This window comes from Dermacentor variabilis, unplaced genomic scaffold (assembly GCF_050947875.1).
Source record: "Dermacentor variabilis isolate Ectoservices unplaced genomic scaffold, ASM5094787v1 scaffold_16, whole genome shotgun sequence".
Taxonomy (NCBI): Eukaryota; Metazoa; Arthropoda; class Arachnida; order Ixodida; family Ixodidae; genus Dermacentor; species Dermacentor variabilis.
In genome coordinates this window covers 3,922,370-3,935,937 of record NW_027460324.1, presented here as the reverse complement: position 1 = coordinate 3,935,937, position 13,568 = coordinate 3,922,370, and the positions used below count along the sequence as shown (strand labels likewise).

Genomic DNA, 13,568 nt, shown 5'->3' with positions numbered 1-13,568 from the left:
TTGCTTTCCTAAGTTAACTGTGCCATTGTAGTGAATATCAATAGTACTATCAATAGCGCCATCAATAGTGCACTATTTATATTGATAGTACAGTTAAACCTCGATATAACAAAGTAGGTGGAATCAGCAATTTGCTTTGTGATATCAAAATTTTGTTGTATTGAAATTTTACCTTTTATGCAAATAAGCACATCATCAATCAATTTTTATTACACGGAAAGGGGCTGCAGAATTTTCCGAATTACTGGGCAATCTAAAAAGGCAAATTTTAATGCGAAAACAATTCATTGTGATGCATTTGGGGGTCGGCAACGAATGATACGGTTTCATGCCAAGTTGACCATATCATCACATCAGCGGTATGAATTAGGCGAAGCCAGCCATGCTTTCACGTGCACTCCAGCCCCGTAGCTGATAGCATCACCCGCACTGGGATGATGCTATCATGAAATGCGCCGGCAGCAGGGAGCAAATGCTTCGTCTGCCTCTCGCTCCAATGGATCACTGAAACTCGAGACTACATATGCAACCTTCAATGCTAACGGCACTGGAAGACAGCTTACATGATGCTATGTCGTCTCTGCTCACCCACTCTTTGCACATGCGACAGATTACCTCTAAAGCAGGGTGTGCTGCTGCGTGTGCGCTCAGCCGCACTTACAGCCATGCACAGACAGGGCCGAGATGCATGCCATAAATTGTGATGCGTGCCAACTTAAACGCCCCCCTCCACGCCCCTCACGCACACTTGATCGCGTTACCGTGAGCTCGCTCCCCTCCCCCCTCTTTCTCTTTACTCGCATGGGAAGGTGGCACTCTTGAAGCCACCATCTTTATTTCTCATCATCCCACACTTTCAATCGCACCTAAACCGCAAAGGCGCAGGGGGCGATGGGATCTTAGACGTTACACGGAACATGATGCAGCTTCACTGCGGCGGTCGCTCTTGTCGCGCAGCGCACACAAATTGAGAGGTGCGTTTGCAAGCAGCTGCTTGTAATTAAATCATTTGAGCATCTGCATCCGCGAGAGTTTCTATTTATTGTCTTGGCATCCCTTTGCTGTGGAAGCGAAATTTCGTCATACTGAAATTGTATACAAACACATGTGATTATACTGAGGCTCTAAATACATGGTGTTCTATAAACAAGCGGTTATGAAAAGTTAAACAGTTTGTTGCATTTAGAATTTTGTCATACTGAAGTTCATTATATCGAGGTTTAACTGTACTATCAAGCACTCTATCAATAATGTAAAACCATGTGATATTATCACATGATAATATTGTTACAGAGGGACGAACGAATAGAGGAAGAAAAAGATCGGGAGACGCTCGCTGGTGTGGGTTGTTGGTGGTCAGCCATATTGTCTGTGCTGACTCATCCTGTATATATATTGTAAATAGTCTTTATATACTCCTAATATCTCCGTAACATATTGGTGGAGGTGCGGGGTACCACGGCTGGAAAGAGCTATGCAGTGGACGTCGCATCACTGTCCGCACCATGAATGATGGTGAGAACGGAGGATCAACGTTGTTGCTGCCTCCAACGTTACCGTCGTCACTAACGTTTCTGTCACCTTCGGTTGTGGTTGTGCAACCCAAGGATCCTGGTACATTCTGTGGGACCGATGGCGCCAACGTTGAAGAGTCGGTGGCTATGTACGAACGCGTTAGTGGAGTAAACAGATGGGACCCTATGCTTATGCTAGTTAGCCTGTTGTTCTACCTAAGAGGCACGGCAAAGGTGTGGTACAAAAACCACGAAGAGGAGCTCACCAGCTGGGACCAATGCAAAGAGAAGTTGACAAAGTTTTTTGGCAAAACAGACGACCGTAAGATTGCTGCAAAGCAGGAACTGGCCTCCCGTGCCCAATCCCCCACGGAGTCCTACATCTCGTACATCCAGGACGTGCTGGCACTTTGTCGTAAAGCCGATCGTGACGTGATCGTGTCCGGAACGTTGCTGTTCTGCATACGTTGGTCACGGTTACTAACGACGCCGTTCTACCGCTTCTGAATTTTCAGCCTGTGCCCTCAAGTGATTCCGGCCGGAATGTTCTTGGCCAGCGTTAGTAGTGGTTCTGAATTTGACATTGAGAGTCTGAATGCCGAGAGTGGCTTATTAGTGCAAATTTCAGCTCACAGCTCTGGTTCCTTAACGGATGACTTCGCGAAAATGATTGCACCTGACCTCACCTCTGCACAGGCCCTGCACATATGTCACTTGCTCGAATTGTACAGCAACATCTTTGATTTCGGCGACAGGCCTTTAGGCCAAACATCTGTCGTTCACCACTGCATAAACACTGGAGACATGAATCCTATTTGTTGGTGTCCCTATCGGGTATCGCATGCTGAACGGTGAGTCATCCAATCAGAAGTGGACAAAATGCTCCGCAAGGGGGTCATCGAGCCATCAGTCAGCCCTTGGGCTTCGCCTGTCATCCTTGTGAAAAAAAAAGATGGTACCTGGCGTGTTTGCGTCAATTATCGCCACATAAACAAGATCACGTGCAAAGACGTCTACCTACTACCACGCATCGATGACGCTTTGGACTGCTTGCACGGAGCTAAATACTTTTCGTCCATCGACTTTTGATCCGGCTACTGGTAGATTTCAGTTGATAAAATGGACTGCGAGAAGACGGCCTTCATCACGCCGGATGGCTTATATCCCTTCAAAGTCATGCCCTTTAGCCTATGCAATGCTCCTGCAACATTTGAGCGTATGATGGACTCTCTTCTGCGAGGCTACAAATGGACCACTTGATCTCGTTACCTTGACGACTTTACTGCTTTTTCTCCCCCCCCATGTTCGGCAGCCACCTTACTTGACTCGCTGCAATTCTCGCGGTCTCCCGAAAAGCTGGCCTTCAACTGAACTCCACGAAGTGTCAATTCGGGCACCATCAGATTACAATGTTGGGACACCTGGTTGACGCATCCACTGCCCAACCAGATCCGGAAAAAGTTCGCGCCGTACGCAGTTTCCCTGTGCCACGTTCTGCTTCTGATGTGCGCTGCTTCGTCAGCCTGTGTTCTTACTTTCGCAGTTTTTTCAAAAACTTTGCTGACGTTGCTCGGCCTTTGACAGATCTTCTAAAGAAGAACACGCCATTCTCATGGGGCCCAGAGCAGGCTCACGCGTTCGCCGCTCTCATTGGGTTTATGACCACCCCTCCCATACTTGCCCACTTTGATCCAGCTGCACCAACCGAAGTCCACACTGACGTAAGCGGCGATGGCATCGGCACTGTTCTTGCCCAACAGCAGGATGGTACCGAGTGCATGAAAGCTTATGCTAGCCGCCTGCTGTCACCTGCCGAGAGAAATTACTCCAGCACCGAGCGGAAATGCTTGGTTTAGTTTCGGCTGTCACTAAGTTCCGGCCATATTTGTACGGCCGCATGTTTTTGGTCGTTTCAGACCACCACGTCCTCTGCTGGCTCTGTGTCCCACAGGACAGCTTGGTTGCTAGGCTTTGCGGCTCCAGGAATTTTCATTTGTTGTCAACTATAAGTCTGGAGGTCTGCACAAGGATGCTGACTGCCTCTCGCGTCACCCTGTGGATCTCCCTGATCCAATACAATACCAAAGTACTAATAGTGCAATCAATATAATGACAGCACTATCTATACACTATCTAGCACATTACTGGCAGTGATGAATAACTGAGAGGTATAAGGTTAACAAAACATCGCGAACTCAACCACTCGCAAATTTTCTTTATCTGCGCAGCAGGCACACTTGTAAGGTTATGTGTTGGTCCTCTTTGATGTTTTAGTGCCATGAGCCCGTCTTTATGTCTTTCTTTTTGACAAGGAATGTAACAGCATCAACACCATCTTGTCACTACTGTTCATTGCATGTTTACTCAGCAATGGTTACTTAGTTAAATGCACACTTCTTTGTCACCATGACTAGATGCACTGTCCGTCACAGCCTTCCTCTACAGTCCCTTGAAATAAAAATATGCGTTCTTAACATCGCACTCAATTTATTGCTTTTGGAGGGCAGGCCTTAGTCAGGTGTGAAAAACACCTTCAGACTGCTCTCCATGGTTTGTTTCCTTTGTAAATGAACCATAATAAGGATCACGTTCGAGACACTTTTTTTTATGTCTGTTTCACAGGTACCATGCTTACCAGATTCTAACACATTCCCGAAATTTATGCGCATCAAACTTTTGCAGGCTTAAATTAAGAAAATAAGAGTGCACCTGAATGTAACATGCCACCGATCCATGAACGAAAAATATACCGTGGCCCCCACATTCCCGATCAAAAAAGACGAGACAGGAAGAATTTACCTGCCTAGACGGGAATGTTCTTCACAAGCTTTCATAATGAAAGCAACACACCATTGTCGCCATCTGTACTTCGCTGGCCATGGATATCAAGCCACCAGGTTATTTTTAGAGCGATCACTTATAGAGATAGTACTACCATCACTTTTACGAGACTCTGCATCAGACATGTCGAAGTGTGTGTTCAACAGCATTCCCAGCAGTATGCACGGATAGGAAGCTTGGCACAGTGGCAGAAACACTGGTGGCCAATTGCACCGACGCATCTGGTGTCGAGTCGTGCAAAACCTTGTGAAACTGACAGTACATCCAAGAGTTATTGGCTGAGCATACAATAGATCATTGTTGAGAATAAAATGAACCAACAGCAACATTCACAAAAACGAGCCCTGTTGCCATTTTGTAATGGTTATGACAGGTAAGAGTCAGAAGATGTCAGAGTCATCAACCATTTGATGACTCCAACAGTAGGCTGCCAACGCCGTGAATGAGGTTTTGGTTTCACATTCCCTTATAACACACAGGAAACTTTTGGCTCATTTTTTGGGGGAAGAAAGATGTGGCTGAAGCCACATCATGATGCGAGAGTGAGATTGTCCAACTGTGCATAAGCAGTCAAACGCAAGGATTTAACTCATCTGTGTTCCCTTATGCTATTGCATATTGGAACGACCTTCCAGACCACACAGCATCCATATGAAACCATGAAAGGTTTTGCAATAACCTGAATACAATGCACTCCTAATGCTGTATAATGATGTTTCACTGTCCTTCAACTTTGTTTCTAAACTTTGTATATACACCCGTGAGCAAAAGCATACAGACCAGGGATTCCACAATAAATCCTTTTCTACTCCACCTATGAATGTAACTTGAAGTAGAGGACTGCTCTTCAAGATTGGCATTGCAATCTTTCCAGTGCACTCTTCAGATTGTGCATATGAATTATGAATATATTCAGTTTCTTTGGCAAGCCTGTTGTCCTATACTTTTGCTCATGCGTACACATGCTCACACATTTTGCTCCTGCGTACAAACCATACATTCATCACTATTGCATTTGGTGCTAATTTGATATCTTTTTCTGCTCTGCCATCAAATGTTACCCCTCTTACTCAATGCCCTTCAATCTGCCTGCGCGGTATTGTAAATAAAAAAATAAATAAATAAATAAATAAATAAATAAATAAATAAATAATTCTGTTCTGATGTGAAAAGAATGAGGGAAGACAACAGAAGCACCCAGGAAATTCCACTGGTTTTCAACAAAATCAAAATTGCCACAACGTGTTAGTATGCCGGCACAAACATTACCCTGGGTGTAAACAAACTGGCCATTGTGTTGTTCACATACTAACATCAGAATGACATCTCCTAATTGATAAATACCACTGACTGACCGGTTTTGATGTGGCTGGCAAACATAGCGCTACGAGATATGACCTAGTGAAGGACACCAGATCAATTTTTACTGCCTGTACTTAAAGACAAACTTAATGCATGCCTTACCTTCCACCCCAGCAGTTGCAGCAGCAGTGGGTATTGACATCATTCTCAGCAGCTGAATGACATGGCCACTGATTCTGACACAACAGGTCTGACACATTTCACTTTGTGCAATCTTGCAAGAAAGTGCTGATATAGAGCAGGCTTTGCTTGAACACAAACTAGATGTTCTAGATGTTCTTGTAATAGGCAAAACATTACTTCCCTATGACATCTAGGATAGTGAGAGTCTGCTTTCCCGAATGTGTGATATGAAATGGCTGTAGCAGCTGCAGAGAGGGCTGAGTAGCAATCCCTATTTTCAGCATTACGTATGGTGTACCTTAATGCCTGCCTGATTATTAAACCGGGGTTACAAAGTTCCCACTGAACCCATACAGTGCTATGACTTTATCAATTAACTCAAACGTTTGTGGATTGCCATTTCACTGTAAAACTCACTGCTAGTTTACATATGAGTAAAACATTGAATACAGTTGAACCAACTTAGAACAATATTCAAGTGCAAAAAAATACCATTGTTATAACTGAGTTGCATGAAAAAAAGCAGAGGGGACAAACATGCAAACATTTTAATTAGACAGAGAGAAGTACATTTGAACGCACTACCAGTTTTAAAAACACTGCTGATGTAACAATGAGAAACGTGCGTTACCATGAACGCATTCTATGGCAAGGTTCACCACAATATTCTAATGCTGCATGTGGGGGTACAGGCTAATCTGCCTGGTACTGGTTAGCTAAGGTCCTGAACGCATAGCTTGTCCCACTCCTCAACGCACACAAATGGGTGCCGCGGCGGGTTCGCCAACTCACCGGCCAGGCGACTCCAGCTGTGGTACAAACAAAAAGGTTTTATTCCCAAAAATGTTTTATTCGATGGCATAATGGAGCACCTGCAGCAGGCTCCGTGTCATGCCAGCACCAGCAGCCACAGGGAATGTACACCATCCGAAATAGGGTCAGAATGTTGTGTTCCCAGTGATTGCACAAGTGAATGGCCCAAGTCACATGGGAACTGGAGACAGGGATTCAAGGGGTCCCCCTTCCTAAAAGCTCAGGCAGGACCACACGGGAGCCGACCGGAATGAATGGCAAAGCTGAAGTCTGACTTGTGCTTTATTTCCTCGGTGTAAGATACTGAAGTCGAGAGTCTTTTCACTTCGGTCTGTGTCCTCAACTAGCGGTGAAAAGGCAAAGCCGAGAAGGGTTGCCACCACTGTTGCCTGCTGGACAGTTGCCATGATGGTCTCCGTGAACACAGGATTTGGACCCCGCATTCACCAATGGAATGCAGCAGGGCAGGGGCGACATCTGGATTCGTCTTCTTCGGCGCCTGCGCAACTAGATTCATCCCTGGCTCTCTGGTGCCTGGCTCCATCTTCGCGTGAAGCTTGAGCAGATTGCTGGAGTCATGGAACCGGCACAGCCATAGTGTACCACACACCTCAAAATACACTGCCAAAGGGTCAAGGGCCATGGCTGCTCCTGTCGAGGCCTGAGCCATGGCTGAAAACGTAGGGCTACGGAAGATGCATGTGATCTCTCGCTCATTCGTGCTGTTCCCCAGACTAATTTCTTCTTTCCAGTGCTTCAACAACACAAAGCAAATTGGCGCGTGAGAGCCGGATCGGAAGGCTCACGTAGCAACGTGGCGGTGTGAAGTTGAACAGTAGCTGGGCTATGGAGACAAAGCTGTTGAGCACCGGGAAGGACGTGAAGGCAGCAGAGGTACTGGACTGAGCCACGGGTCATGTTGTAGGTACAGGTGGTGCTGCAACCAGAGTGCTCCCCGAACGGCTGGTGGCTGGAGGTGCTTGGGGCGGCGTTGGTGGTGCCTACTAGACAGGTACGAGTCGGTCGACGCCCTTGAGGCTTGCTGAGATCATCATCATCATCATCATCATCATCATCATCATCATCATCATCATGTTTCATCAGAGGCATTTTTGTAGCACCACTCCGAAAGTATTAACACTTAAACACATAAGCTCACAGTCTGATGATATTAGCACAACGAAAGTGAAGTTCAAAGTTGAATGATAATATTAACACACAGACAGCGACGCTCACACTACATTCGTCCGTCAGCTTGCCATATTGTCACGTTGTAGTGATGGTGAAGAACACTGTAGCAAAACTGTGAATTACAAAGCTATCTTTTTATGGGGCGGACCTGTGCCCACAAAAGAAAGTGAGACACGAAGCACAACAATAACGGTGACTACAGTCGGCGATCGTTGAATTCTGATCAGTGGGTCAAGCGCGTTGGCTTTTATACACGACTCATCGAAGGTTCCAGTGTAATCGCTAGTTTCCACACGTTTTCTAGAAAGTATTACGCAATTTGCATAGCACATATAGCTAGATTACACAAGGTTCGGTGATAACAGACAATGGATAGGCCTAGTGATAAGATTTGAGAAACGTCTGATACATACAGGCAAGTCCTGCGTCGAGCGATTATGTTTAACATTTGTTATTCGGTGAAAAACAATCTCTGGAGATAGATAAACAAGTACATGTGTCAATATTAACACATCACTCTGATGCATTCACCTCTGCAGGTGGCTGCCAGAGGAGGCTCACAAAAAGGGGGCACACTGGGTTTATGGAAGCTGAGTGCTGAAACGCTAATTGTGCCTTCCATGTCATTCAAGTACCACAGTAGGATAGGGCTCCCTAGGCATGAGCAGTAAGGCAACGGCCAAGTCAACGTTCACTGCTCACACCAGCGGGCGTGCGACTCACTCTGATTGACTGCAATCCTCGGAAGAAGCTGGGCACTACAAATAATTTCCTGCGAAAAGCATCATGAGTACCTTTCTTCAGCTTTAACATGTGTGTTTACACCATAGTTGCACCTCTGCACTTGCCAGCATGGCAAAGAATAAGGTCCCACTACATACCAGCGAGAAGTGCCAACTAAAATCAGTTTTGCAAGTTATACCGGCAAGTACACAGATTGAGATCTGCCATGTTTCGACTCAGTTGAACCTGCTGTGTTCCTGAGCAGATATGAAGTTGGACATTTTCACTGGACTGCCAAATAGTCTACTGTTCAAATACAGTGGATGCCATGACTAGTCCAGTGGCTGAGTGCATTGCAGCTCGCTGAAGACAACAGCATTTGGCGTGTCATAGGCGCCAAAATTGGAAGTAGTGGCATCTACGTGAACATCCAAAACCAAATTGGAACTGCGCGTCGCGGTGACGTTCAGTAGGTGGAGCGTTGTGGGCACACCCCGCTCCACTATAGCCTGGCTGACTGTAGCCTTCGCTGTGCAAGTCAATTGAAGAAGGAGCAGAAGTACCGTGTAGGGTACATTTCACTGCCAATAACTCCGCTTCTGCTGAATGCATTGAAGTACTTTTTGCAGCAAAGTATTTCTGAAATAGTCTATTTTCACTTCAAATGCATTTCTTGACTTCTATAAAAAGTGGTTCAGGGCCCCTTTAAGGTAGGTAAGTCTTACGGCCACTCGCATGCGCAGCCAACCGCGAGTCATGGAAGTATCTCAAAGTGGGCCTTCGTAGACGGCAGGGAATCACTACCTTAAGACTCATGAGGAGCCTCTTCAGATGGGATTTGTCGCAGAAGAACTGTCAGCATCCAATAGATATGAATCCAATGTGCCTGCAGCAATACCAGCAGTCAATTTGCACCCAGTGGCGTTGAAACCTCGCTCCCTCTTGAGGCTGTGCTCTTTTTTTGAGCTCTTCCGTGATTTTCCCACAAAATGGATTGTTCTGCTGAGCTTGCAGAAGCTCTTGCCTGCTGAATGCGATACCCATGGACATTATAGTGTCCAGCAAGTGAATGCTTTCATCTGACGACGGTGGCTTATGGGCCACATTGCGCCTGAACTCACTGTGTTTGTGTCATTGGAGACAAGGGCTCTGGCTTTGCTTGGATGCACTCACTCAGAAGGGTGCTGGTGAAAAAGTGTCTGGGTCTGAAACGTGGGCATGCAGTAGGGCATCGGCCACCATGATTGTGCTCTCCTTCTAATAGCAAACAACAAATTCGTAGCACTGTAACGTCAATGCCCCGCGCACAAGGCATCCTGAGGGCTGGCACAAGTACTTTAGCCAGGTGAGCATCACGTGATTCATTTCAACAACAAAAGGCCCTCCATCGATGTAGTAATTGGACTCACACAGAGTGAACACTATTGCTAAACACTCACGTTCGGTGACTGTATACTACTTATGCTCTGCTGGTGTCAACGACCAGCTGGCAAAGGTAACTGGCCTAAGAATTCCTTCATGTTCTTGAAGCAGCATTGTACCTATGCCCAGGTTGCTCACGTCAGCTTGGACTGTGAACTTCCTGTTTAGGTCAAGCAGCTGCAGCTCAGTGGCGCTCGCAAGAACTTTAGAGAGCTTCTTGCTCCTTGCCCCAGCTCCAGCTTGTAGACTTCCTCAACATGACCAAAGGAGCCTGCACAGTGGCGCCATTGGGCACAAATTTTCACAGTGATTCACTATGCCCAAGCAACGTCTGAAAGCCTGTATGTTCGCCAGTGTTGGGTACTCAAGGAGTTTAACTCGGACCTCGTTGCCACTTGGCAAAACACAGGCTGACTGTAAAGCTCAGCAGTGAGACAATGCTCTGCGATCTGAGCTTTTGAGAGATTCTGAGTTATTCTGGCAGAGTGCAGCATTCCGAGGTTGTTCTCCAAGTGGCAGAGGTACTCCCCAAAGGTGCAAGAGAAGATGACAATATTGTCTAGGTAGGCTAGGGTGTACTGCCACTTTGCCTTTCCCAGAACTGTCCATCAATTTGGAAAGTCACTGCAGCACTAGAGCAGCCAAACGGCATGCTCAGAGTGAACTTGTACAAGCCTCTGCGCCAGGTGAAACAAGTTATCTCGGCATCTCTTGGTTCCATCTGCACTTGCACGTAACCGTGACTAGTATCCAGAGTGGTAAAATAATGTGCTCCACCTAGGCTTGCCACAATTTAGTCAATGCTTGACAGGGGATAAGCGTCCTTCCAAGTGACTAGGTTGAGTTGGTGGTAGTCCACACAATGATGACAAGAACCATCTTTTTTAGGGGCCAAGCTCGACCAGAAAACTCCACAAACTATTAGATTAGCAGATTACCCGTCACAATCATTTCGTCCTTTGCGAGGTCGATAGCTCTCCTTTTGGCCACACTTATGGGCCTACGATTGCATTTCCATGGTAGCACATCCCCTGCGTCGATCTAGTGTTGCACAAGAGTGGTGCATACTCGCCGATCTGTGAACATCACGTGAAAATGGTTCAGCAGTGATGACAGGTGCGCCTTCTCGCATTCTGACAAACTGTCAGGCAAAGGCGGCAGCGAAGGATTGGTTTCGCCATGTGCACTTGTGATCGTAGGACAGTGAAATTTTACCCAGTAGTGCTGCGCTCGGCTCAGCAGAACGAGTCCCATAATGATCTCTGCCCCCTTCACTGGCCGACAAGGGGCCATGTACAGTAGGTTTTGTAACAGCACGAGTTTGGAGGCTTAATGGGACCCACCCCTCCACTTGCCATGGCATTGCTTCCGGGGCTAAATGTGCCACCGAACCAACAAGGAAATCTGCTAAAGATTTTAGGAGTGTACCTGGGCCTGCCTTGCACTCTTTTTTAACAATGGCAATCATGATTCCATTGTGGGCCAGAAAGCCTTGGTCTAGCTTCACGGGAACAGACAGACCAGGAAGGTGCCTGAACTTGTGACGGCGTCCTCCCAGCGCACAACCATTCTTGCCGAGCCACACGAGGTAGCCACATTGCCGGTGACATGGAAGGCAGTGTTGCAGGCTCGCAGCAGTAAGCCAAAGCTTCCTTCCCGAACAGCGAGGCTGTGGTGCCGCTATCCAGTAGCATGGCGAATGTTTGACCAGCGATCGTGAGCACAAGGAAGGGTGCCATCGGGCTGTTCTCGGCCGGGCTGGACGGCCGTGTATGCCTGCCTGGTGCATGAGTGCGGGTTGAGAGTGCCGTCAGGAAGCTCCCACACACCTCACTTCATTTCTCCAATGAGAGTTGCAGTTGCATCGGTTTGCAGGAAAGAAGCAGGTGGTAAATTGCAGCCATCCCAGGCACACCGGGGCTAAAGAGACGATGCTGGTGGCGGCGGGTGGTAGGCCTACACGGCCAGTATATCATACTGAATATGCTTTGCTTCTGTAGCCAAATTGTCCAGGTTGACCACCATTTCGATGCTAAGCACTGAAGACCGAATGGGCTTGCCGAATCACCCTCTCCACCTTCTGAAAGTTCCGACGCCGAGAGCTCTGCTAGAAGATAAAGCTCCAGCGTGGTTCTCACATACTCGAGCAGAGATTCATCCCCTGTGTTTGGTTCGAAGCTCCAACTCGTGCTGCATGCGTCATTCATGGCCAGGAGGAAAGAACTCGTGGCTTAACAGCGTTCTAAACTCCTCCATGCTACGAGTGAGCTGGCCAACTAGGTGGTACCACCGCACATCTTGGGCAGTTCAGCAAGACAGCCAGTACGGTGCCTATAATCATGCTGTCTGTTCCAGCCTCATCGTTTTCTGATATTGGCACAGAGCCTTCAGGTATTCTGCAGCGCTCGTACAGTCTGAGTAATTGCTGTACGTTGGAATATGCACGTTGAAGTTGCTCGGCAGGGTAGGCCTAGGGGAACTGGGGTCCACCATGGGAGGCCTGACACTAGCCTGAAACTGTGCTATTTCCATAAGCGACAATAGCAGCTGCATGGCTGTGGTGTGCAGAGGCGACTGTCCTGGGCGAGACTCGGGTGCCTGCAGGAATTGTGTGCACTTGTGGCCGCAAGGGACCGACAAACAGCGGAGAGGTGTTGTGCGGGCCTATGGGAGGCCAGCCGACGGTACTGCAAAAAGGTTGCTCTCCGGGCTAACCGAGGTCAGACAGTGGATTGCAGACACCGGCGGAGCGGGATGGCTCCTGCTTGGCAGGCTGACGAAGCAGCCAAGCAGGTAAACATTTTGCGCTTCTCGGGTCATAGGGTGCCGCTGGCTGCACAGATTGGAAAATGGGCATCCCTCGGCGGGTTTCACCTGACATCTGACAGCATGGCGTTGCAATGAAAAGCAACAAGCGGAGAAGCTAGTAGCATTGTTCACTGCCTCAAACGAAAAAAGGTCCACAACCAAGGAATCGTGCTGCGACGAAGCTTGCAAAGGGGCCTGCTCCAATGCCATGCGGAAACCCAGGTGGGCAGCACACATGTGGAGGTTCGGGTGAACGTGCCCAGTACTGACCAGCTCAGGTCTAACGAGACACGTGGCCATTCCCCAATTTGCAATGCACACGAAGGGGTGCCACAACGGGTTTCGCTGACTCACCGGCAAGGCGCAAAGACGACGCCAGCCGTGGTACAAACGAAAGGGTTTTATACAAAAGGTGCTTACAATACTGGGGATATGGCACGAGGGTGGCAGTCGCAGACTACGAATCAAAGCTCCTGGTAATTCCCACACAGGCTCTTTCAAGCTAGGTTCACCCCCTAAAAGGCCATGCTCAGAGGAGCGCAGAGCCAAGAGGGTTCGCTCGTATAACAGCCAAGAGTTCCGGACGTAAATCTGCTGGGCAAAGCCACCCGTGCTACTCAGATCTCGAAGGAGAGAGATGTTGAGTAAAGGGTGAGAGAGGCCCGTTCCTTGTCCTCGGGCATTTCGTATGCGTGGAACGCGGCTTAACGTGAGCCACACACACAAGCCGCAGGCTCCGTGTCGTGTCGTGGCACCAGCGGCCACGTGTAA

The 13,568-nt window shown here is 47.9% G+C and overlaps 1 protein-coding gene across 3 annotated transcripts in view; it reads right to left on the bottom strand.

The window, feature by feature from the left end:
* Window positions 1-13,568, bottom strand: part of LOC142568047 (uncharacterized) — a 136,329-nt gene that overhangs the window by 65,553 nt on the left and 57,208 nt on the right. The gene's annotated exons all lie outside the window — the stretch shown is intronic.